Source organism: Sciurus carolinensis, chromosome 7, assembly GCF_902686445.1.
Source record: "Sciurus carolinensis chromosome 7, mSciCar1.2, whole genome shotgun sequence".
NCBI lineage: Eukaryota > Metazoa > Chordata > Mammalia > Rodentia > Sciuridae > Sciurus > Sciurus carolinensis.
In genome coordinates this window covers 106,483,522-106,493,292 of record NC_062219.1, presented here as the reverse complement: position 1 = coordinate 106,493,292, position 9,771 = coordinate 106,483,522, and positions in this window count along the sequence as shown.

Genomic DNA, 9,771 nt, shown 5'->3' with positions numbered 1-9,771 from the left:
GAAAGATAGAAGGAGTTCGGCTTAATAGTAATAAGACAAAAATGGAAAAAACCTAGGTCTGAATCTGAGGCAGTCAGAAGCATTAAAGGTGACTAAAAAACATATTTAGAAATGTTTCAAAAACATACTTGCCTCTCATCCGTCTTTACCCATACACTTCACAGTTATCTTCTTGTGCTCAGACAAGGAGATAGGTGGTAATTTCAACTACTAATTCCTGCATAGTCTATATTAACATTGGAAATCATTGAAGTTACACAGAACGTACAATATCCATGTCTTTTTGTATAAAGTACAGTCATATAAATGATTCATCTCTCTTTTTGTCAATATTTAATTGAGAAAATAAATTTCTCAGTTTCTTCAAGGATGTAGGAAATGCACCATGGTATAAGTACCTTGCATTTTGAATGACTTTAATTTCAAAATTAGGGAAAATATCACTATCACTAGCAGTATTTAAATGTTCTCCCACTCTGGAAAATTATAGCATAGTTCAATTTCCATGTGATTTTTTTTTTCTTGACACTAGTAAAACTCAGCCCCAACAACAGCTAAAGTAAATTAGGGATTAAAAAATAATCAAAATTTCTAACCCTGATATTTTGCTTTCCTTGAATGATCCTTATTAAAACAGGAGGGATCTTAAAGTTTAATACTTCAACTTCTAATTTTGTGGAAGTTGAAACTGAAGTTGTTTTACTTAATTTTGGTCAGATCCATGTTTTCAGAAACATAATTTTGTTCAACCCTTACAATAACTATTTGAGGTAGTAATGAGTGTCTCCAATTAACTATGAGGAATAGGGTCAGGTTACTCAAGGCCATATAACTAGTAAGTAAGGAATTAAGATTTAAGTCAAATGCTTTCATTCTTAAGTACAGTAATTCCTCACCTTGCCATCCTTAGATATTTTCTAGGTACATTTTCTTGAAAACCATGATTTATGTATTAGAATTTCTCAATTTTGTATTTAATATCAATTATAATCTAAAAATGTGTATTTGCTGGATCATTTAATATCTACCATAAAACTAGTACTTACTTAACATTTTAACACCTCATTTACATTTGAGTTCATGATACAGTGCTATTCAAAAATCCAACTTAAGTTTTCACAAGTTAATGACAAAAACAGTGAGTTTGATTATAAAATTATGAACTTTGAATTTAGAGTTGATCCCAAAATCATGTGTGCCAAAAAAACCTTTTGTTTTTCTAAGATTAATTTAAATTTTATTTTATTGTGGTATAATTGTGTATTTATTTTAGACATGACCAGTACTATATTCTTGTTTCTTAGTGTGTGTGTGTGTGTGTGTGTGTGTGTGTGTGTGTTGCTGGGAACTGCTCAGGGCCTTGTACATGTTAGGCAAACACTCTACAAATTGAACTACAAACCTCGCATTATTTTTATGTTTCTTAAGAGAAAATAGTGTGCATAAGAGCAATCCTATTTTTACTATAACTCCCTTGCCCTGTTAGTGCTTTTATATTTCTGGTATTAATACAACTTTCCAGAATGTCTTCATGCAGTCATGAATAAAGAAAAATGCTACCACAGTGTACTAGATTCCTTTCCTACTGAATCACAAATCATGGAGATCTTCTTAAATATAGAGACTTTCTTCATCATTTTTTAAGGTATATGGTATCCCATCATAAGGGTCTGCCAAAATGTATTTAATGAGTCTCCTATTAATAAATATTTCATTGTTTATAATTTTGTGATATTAAAAACAATGCTTCAGTAAAGATATTTGAACATACATAATTTCGTATGTGTTTAAGCATGAATGTATTTATGGAAAGGTGTAAACTTCAGAAATGGAATTGCTACATTAAAGAACAAGTGCATTTGTAATTTTGATAGCTATCATCAAGTTTCTTTCTGTAGGACTGAATCAATTTTGAGTTTCTATCAACAAGTTAGCAGGATGTTTCTTTAGAGCTTCCTCACATTTTTCAACTAAAATGAAGAGAATTAAAAAAACCATTAGATTATGTGGGGAAAATCATTGTTTTCAGCACTAAAATCAGAGGAAAATTTCTTCTGTGAATTCATGTGAAAAAGACATTGAATAATTGAGCACATAAATTTTCTTAACCACATCCTTAACAATTAATATTATTAAACATTTAGTGGAAAGTTTCTCAGTGAAGTTGATTGCATATGTGTAAGAACATTGTCCAAAGCAATTTAATAGAGAAAGGAATGTAGCCCATGTATAATTTCCTTTCGTGGTCTTGTTTAATCAAAATAAAACTTACCATCAGCCAGTACAATTATTATTATTATTTTTTAAATCTTGACCCATATAAAAATATGATCAAAACAATACATTCTCAGATATAAATCCACAAACACACAGAAACACAAAATTTTATTCATAATTATAGAGGCTTTCTCAAACTCCCAAAGGCTCTAGCATAGACAAATCCGAGTACAGTATACACACACTTTTCTTTATCTGACACAGATATTATATCTTCAAGACAAGACTTGGAACGTTGTTCAAATACTAATAATGAACGTAAAGGTATTTTGACAAGGGGTAGAGTTACAGCTCAGTGGTAGAGTTCATGTTGAGCACGCAGTGGGCCGTGGGTTCCCTCCCAGCACCAAAGAAAAAGAAAAACAAAAAACCATACTTTGACAAAGATGTGGTCATGAAGTTATTCTGTGTTGATTTGTAAGAGAAGAAATATGCATTTTATTAATCATATGAATTGGGAAAAGATCAACATATGCTAAATTTTTTTGATCCCCAACTTTCATATGCCTGCTCAAAAGTTCTGCATGGCTACATCTGAGTTTATTTAACTCTCTATAGTTGGATATTTGGTATATTTCCAAGATTAGTGATTTGTAAATATTTACATGCATTTCTTTAAAGCAGATTCCTTCAGAACAAATTTCTAGAAGTGAAATTATAAAATGTACCAGTAAAGGAAGAAAGAGTATCAAATGCTGAGTAAGAAAAGGGTAAGATAACAGGAATTGAACATTGGTTTTACACCACAAGAAGGTGATTGCTGACTTTGATGAGACTGATTTCAGAGGAGTAGAGGAGATGAAAGTTTCAATGGAGAGTGTTGAGGAGAAATGGAGAAGAGGAAGAGAAGGAATTAATAGATATGATAATTTGGAGTTTTCTCATGAAGGGTTAAAAAAAATAGTTGTGAGTTTTGTGTAAGCAAGAAGAATTGTGATGCAGAGCATGAATCTAATGGTTGACCTTGGATTGAGCAGGGAGGTTTTTCCATTTTAATAGGAATGAAGGAAAATAGGTATATGGTATACCTGTTTGATGGGTGTCATTTTTTTTCATTAGAATAAGAAAGAACATTAATATTATGAAAAAAATCTCTTGTTAATTTTTGTTCTACCAAACATCGTAAGAAGAAATTTTTGGTCTTTGCACATTGAAAATTTTATTGGTTATTGTGGCCCTCTCTCTAGATCAGGGATCTATGGCAATATTATATTTTTAAAAAGAAGAATATATGACAGAAATTTTATGTGACTCATACATCCTAAAACTTTTTCATAATAACCTTTATAGAAAAAGTTTGGTGATTCCTGTTGTAGATGTACTCTAATGTCCTTAATTCTTTATTGATACAAATTTAATATGTAGGTTATTTCATGTTTTTTTGTTTTTTATAATTCCAAACTCTATTGCAATCATCATGTCAGACATCTTCAATACATAACAAAATATATCTACTGAACAATTTCCTAGATCTCATGTTGCCAAAGAATATGTACATTAAAAGTATCAATTGATTGTCCTCATATTTATGTTAATTTATATCCCCATAAGAAGGAGTGAATATTTTTTTATCAGTTTTAGATATTTTTTTTCTTGAGGATTTTTTTTAATGAACTTTCAATTTTTGCTACTAGATATTCATTCATACATTTTTGACATTATTTTATTGGCAAGAATTGGTGTAATGACAAACTGAACGACTTGTAGGATCTCACGGCAAAGTATAATTTTTAGTTTAATTCTAATAACCCAGGTTACACCAAAAGTCAGAGGAACGAACATAAATACCATTGATTTCATGGAATACTTTGAGGAGTATTGGTATGGGTTCTTCTTTGAAGGTGTTTAGAACTCAGCTGAGAATCCAAATGGTCCTGGGCTTTTCTTGGTTGGTAGGCTTTTGATGGCTTCTTCTCTTTCATTGCTTGAAATTAATCTGTTTAAATTGTGTATGTCCTCCTGATTCAGTTTGGGAGGATCATATGTCTCTATAGATTTGTTGGTGCCTTCGGGATTTTCTATTTTGTTGGAGTATAGATTTTCAAAGTAGCTTCTAATTATGTTATGTATTTCAGTGGTGTCTGTCATGATATTCACTTTTTCATCACAAATTTTAGTAATTTGATTTTTCTCTCTCCTCTTCATTAGTGAGGCTAAGGGTTTATCTATTTTGTTTGCTTTTTCAAAGAACCAACTTTTTGTTTTGTCAATTTTTTGGATTGTTTCTTTTGTTTCAATTTCATTGATTTCAGCTCTAATTTTAATTATTTCCTGTCTTCTACTACTTTTGGTGTTGTTCTGTTCTTCTTTTTCTAGGGATTTGAGATGCAATATTAGGTCATTTAGTTGTTGACTTTTTATTCTTTACTTGAATGTGCTCCATGCAATGAATTTTCCTCTTAGTACTGCTTTCAGTACTAAGTACAGTCCCACAGTCTTTCAGTACAGTCCCAGAGATTTTGATGCATTGTATTGTCATTCTCATTTACCTCTAAGAATTTTTTCATCTCCTCTTTGATGTATTCATTATCCATGCTTCAGTCAATAGCATATTATTTAGTCTCCAGGTGTTGGAGTAGTTTCTGTTTTTTATTTTATCATTGATTTCTAATTTCATTTCATTATGATCTGATAGAATACAAGGTAGCATATCTATTTTTTTTTTTTGTATTTACTAGGAACTCTTTTGTGGCATAACACATGGTCTATTTTAGAGAAGGATCCATGTGCTCCTCAGAAGAAAGTGTATTCGCTTGTTGATGGATGGAGTATTCTATGTATGTCTGTTAGTTCTAAGTTTTTGATTGTGTTATTGAGTTCTATGGCTTTTTGGTTCAGTTTTTGTTTGGAAGATCTAGCCAGTGGTGAGAGAGGTGTATTAAAGTAATCCAGAATTATTGTGTTGTGGTCTATTTTGTTCCTGGAATTGAGAAGGATTTATTTGATGAACATAGATCTGCCATTTTTTGGGGCATAAATATTTACGATCCTTATGTCTTGCTGATTTATGGTTCCCTTAAGCAGTGTGAAATGCCCTTCTTTAACCTTTCTAACTTTGGCTTGAAGTTCATTTTATCTGATATAAGGATGGAAACCCCCACTTTTATACTGAGCCCATGTGTGTGGTAGATTTTTTCCCATCCTTTCACCTTTAGTCTGTGGATGTACTTTTCTATGAGATGAGTATCTTGAAGGCAGTATACTGTTGGGTCTTTTTTAAAAATCCAATCTGAAAATCTATGTCTTTTAATTAATGAGCTTAGGCCATTAACATTCAGGAGTTTTATTGAGATATGATTTGTATTCCTGGTCATTTTGGATTATTTTCAGTTTTTAACTTGACTTGGTTTCTCCTTTGATTGGCTTTTCCTTTGGTGTAGCTCCTCCCTTTGCTGACTTGTATTGTTGTTTTTCATTTTCTCCTCATGGAATATTTTGCTGAAAATGTCCTGTAGCACAGGCTTTCTATTTGTAAATTCTTTTAACTTTTGTTTATAATGGAAGGATTTTGTTTTGTTCTCAAATCTGAAGGTTAGTTTTACTGGGAATAAGATTCTTGGTTTGTGACAATGTTCTTTCAGAGCTTGAAATATGTTGTTCCAGGCCCTTCTAACTTAGGGTTTGGACTGAGAAATCTGCCAATATCTGTATTGGTTTCTCCATATATGTAGTCTGATGCTTTTCTCCTGCAGCCTTTAAACTTCCATCTTTGTTTTGGATGTCAGGCATTTATATAATGTGCCTTGGTGTGAATCTTGTAATTTTGTACATTTGGTGTTCTGTAAGCCTCTTGTATTTGATTTTCCATTTCATTCTTCAGGTTTGGGGAGTTTTCTGATATTATTTCAGTGAATAGGTTGTTCATTCCTTTGGTTTGTGTTTCTGTGCCTTCCTCAATTTCAATTATTCTTAAATTCGGGCTTTTAATGATATCCCATAGTTCTTAGAGGTTCCATTCATGATTTCTTACCAACTTCTCTGTGTGGTCAACTTTATTTTCAAGATTAAATATCTTGTCTTCATTGTCTGAGGTTCTGTCTTCCAGTGATCAACTCTTTTGGTGATGTTTTCTATGGAGTTTTTAATTTTGTTTATTGTTTTCCTCATTTCAAGTATTTTTGTTTTTCTTTTTTCAGAATCTCTATCTGTTTATTGAAATGATCTTTTGCTTCCTGCAATTGCTCTTTTAACTGTTTATTGGAGTGATCTTTCCTTGCCTGCATTTGCCCTCTAATCTCATCCTTTGCTTTGAGGATCATTTTAATTATGTACATTCCGAACTCCTTTTCTAACATTTTTTCTACCATGCTATCATTGAATTGTATTAATATAGATCTTGGTTTGTTTGTTTCTTCCCTTGTTTTTTCATGTTGTTCATGCATCTTCCCTTCTAGCAGCATGGATCTGGGGTATCGCGGTTTCCCCCCATATAGGCTTATAGTGGTTTCTAAAACCTCTATTTTAAGTGGGGGATCAATATTAGCAGCACCCAGTACAGACAATATACAACCCTAAACCAGATAGCCCCTATGAAGACATTAACAGTATTGTCATAATAAAGAGAGAGGATGAGTTCAATTATTATTTACAGTATAACCAATAGATTTGCATTCAGGTCTACAGTATCTAAGACAAAGAGAATGGGGAGGGATGTAGGATGTAACTCTTAATGGGGTAAGACAAGAGTATACAGAAGCACTAGATCGTAGGAAGAGTGAAAGTGGAATCAAAAGAAGTTGATTGTTAACATGCGAAAAGGGAGAAAGAGACTCCAAGGAAACAGGTAAACAAAATGAAGTTAGAGCAAGAAAAATGAAATGAAAACTTAAAAATTTCAAAAAGGAGAAAAAAAACTATGGTAATAGAGCCATATACTATTCAAACCTCCAGTCTTCAGTAGCCTGATGCATGAGAGGTACCTAACAATGAGCTTCCAGTCTCCAGCAGGCATTTCAGGAAGGTGTCGGTCCACCTAAAGATGGTGACTTCCGCCTCCAGGATAATCCAAGATGGCTGCACTGGCTTCTAAAGTGTTGGCAAATGGGTAACCACAGTGCGAGCATGGAGTCCATGTGGGTCATGGGCCTGGGTCCTGGAGGTGGAAAGTAGTCCTTCAGGCTGGGGTTGTTGCAGGTCCTGGTTGTTGTCCAAAAATGGCAGCAGACACATGTGACCAAACACATGGTTTCTGTGACAATGGACTTCCAGGCAACAGTAGCAGCAGGAAATCCACTGGGGATCTGAGGGTGGTCTGCTGGCTTATGGTAGACTATTGGCAAGCAGACCTCAGGCAGCGGGTGATGGGTAGGTAAAAGGCAGGCAATGGACAAGAAAGATGCGGGCAAATGGACAAATGGCAGATGACAGGCTGCAGTCAGTGAGTGATCAGGACTCAAATAGTAGGCGATATGCTGGCGATGGCTGGAGATTGCAGTGGATGAATGGGCTAAATAACAGGGGATCAGTGAGCAGCAGAGACTGCCTCACAGAGAAACAAATTTTCCTCTGCTTGAATCCCAAGTTACAAAGCAACAAGGAATGCAGCCTCCCTCTAGTCCACCATCTTGGATTCCCTCAGCTCTAGATATTTTGAAACTTTAAATTCTCATCAATGAGATATAGAAAAAAATGACAACTTCTCTTTTTCTGAATTTGTAATTAGATTTAAAGCCAGGCCTACATTTCATATTTATTGATAATTTCATTATTTTAAAAATTGTGTCATAAGGATCTTTGTCCATAATTCTGCTGGGTTTTCTTGCTTATGTTGCTTTGTAATGTCTGCATTTTGTCAAAATTATTCCTTTGATGATTGCATAATTTTGTTTTGTTTCCCTTATCTTTTATTTGTATCTTTTTAAAATTGCTGGATTAATATTTATGTAGCTGAACTTATTATTCAATTCCCATAAGTTTTTTGATTTTACTTTAGAATAAAATAAATTTTGTAATATAATGAGTTTCTTATTTCATGGGAACAGGAGTAGGAGGTTGAGGGAAAAGGAGTTGAACAATATTTGATTTTCTACTGAAGAGAAAATAAGAATTTTTTCTTATTATGTATTTGCATATAGTATTTTAAATCCAAAATCTCAGCTAAACTTTACAATAACCCAGTGAACACTGACTAATGGTGGAAAAGTCCAAAAGTGGAGGATTCATGATAAAGAAACCACGGAAGTCTCAGGAAATGGTAACGCCAAGTATTTCTGAAATTGAAGGTATGGATAGGATTTTTCAAAAGAGGAATTGGTTGAAAGTCTACACTTGAAGCATTTAGAGTAATCTCTCCTTTTTCCTGAGTCAGAAGACTATCTTTTCCTGCTCCCAAAAGAAAACTGAAGGTTTACACTTTGGACTGGTTAAACAAAACCTTAACTAAGCTTTAGTGATCCAGGTCATGCATGACTGAAGGAAAGGCCTCAGACTAAAATAGGAGATGAAAGTGAATGCTAATTAGCTCCCAGAATTCTGAAATGTGATATGTACTTTGTAGTTAGGGGTTTATAAGATTTCTTTCTGGATAAACTGAACAGCAAAAAACAACACACCTATATAAACTAGGAGATAACATTTTTCAAATTATATACTTGAGATTTTTGCAAAACCACCCTGGTAGTTTGCTTTCCTGCCAAGCAGCTGTACCTGTGCATACCAAGTTTCTGACCTCCATTCTAGTGTCCCACTTTCATATATGAATAAACAACCATAGTCACCATGAATTTGATGAAATCTTCTAACACCATTTAAAATCAAAACAAAAGGAAAGGGAACTCAGAGGACATAGGGACAAGGCAAACTACTGAAAAAAATTTAACACTGATCTAAAACTCATTTCTGAGTTTTCCTCCCTGCTTCTAACATTTGAGAGGTGAGACAAGATATAATGAGAAGATTAGGATGCTAAAAAAGAATAAGGAGAGAACCAAAAGCTTTTAGAAATTTAAAAATTGATAGCAGGCATTAAAAAAATTAGAAGATGAAGGCAAAATAGCTCTCTATAAGCAGAACATTCCACAAAAAAATGTAAGATTAGAGAAAAAGTAAAAACAAAAAGCAAGAGGAACAATCAAGGAATCCAACATCTGAATATTTAGAGAAAGAAAGAACAAGAAAAATAAAGGAAAGGAAAATTTCATAGAAACAGTTTAAACAATTTCCCCAGAACCAACATTTTTGAGTTTAAGAAGCCCTACTGAATGGCGACTCAGTGATTGGACGTCAAGCCACAGTCAGGCACATCATCCTGGTATTCGAAAAACCACCCCTTTCTGTGAAAAGTAAAAGTTCTAATATGTTTAAAAGGAAGTAGAAGAGTATTTCACCAAATTAAGGTAAAGAAGAGTTCTTAAACACAAAAGGTGAAAAAGTTTTTTAAAAAGGAAAAAAAAAGTCAATGGGTTTATTACATCAAAATTTTAAATTATTTATACTAAAAGATAAAAACATTTAAAAAATAAAATAAAAAAATAAAAGCTTTAAAAGAGTAAGCCA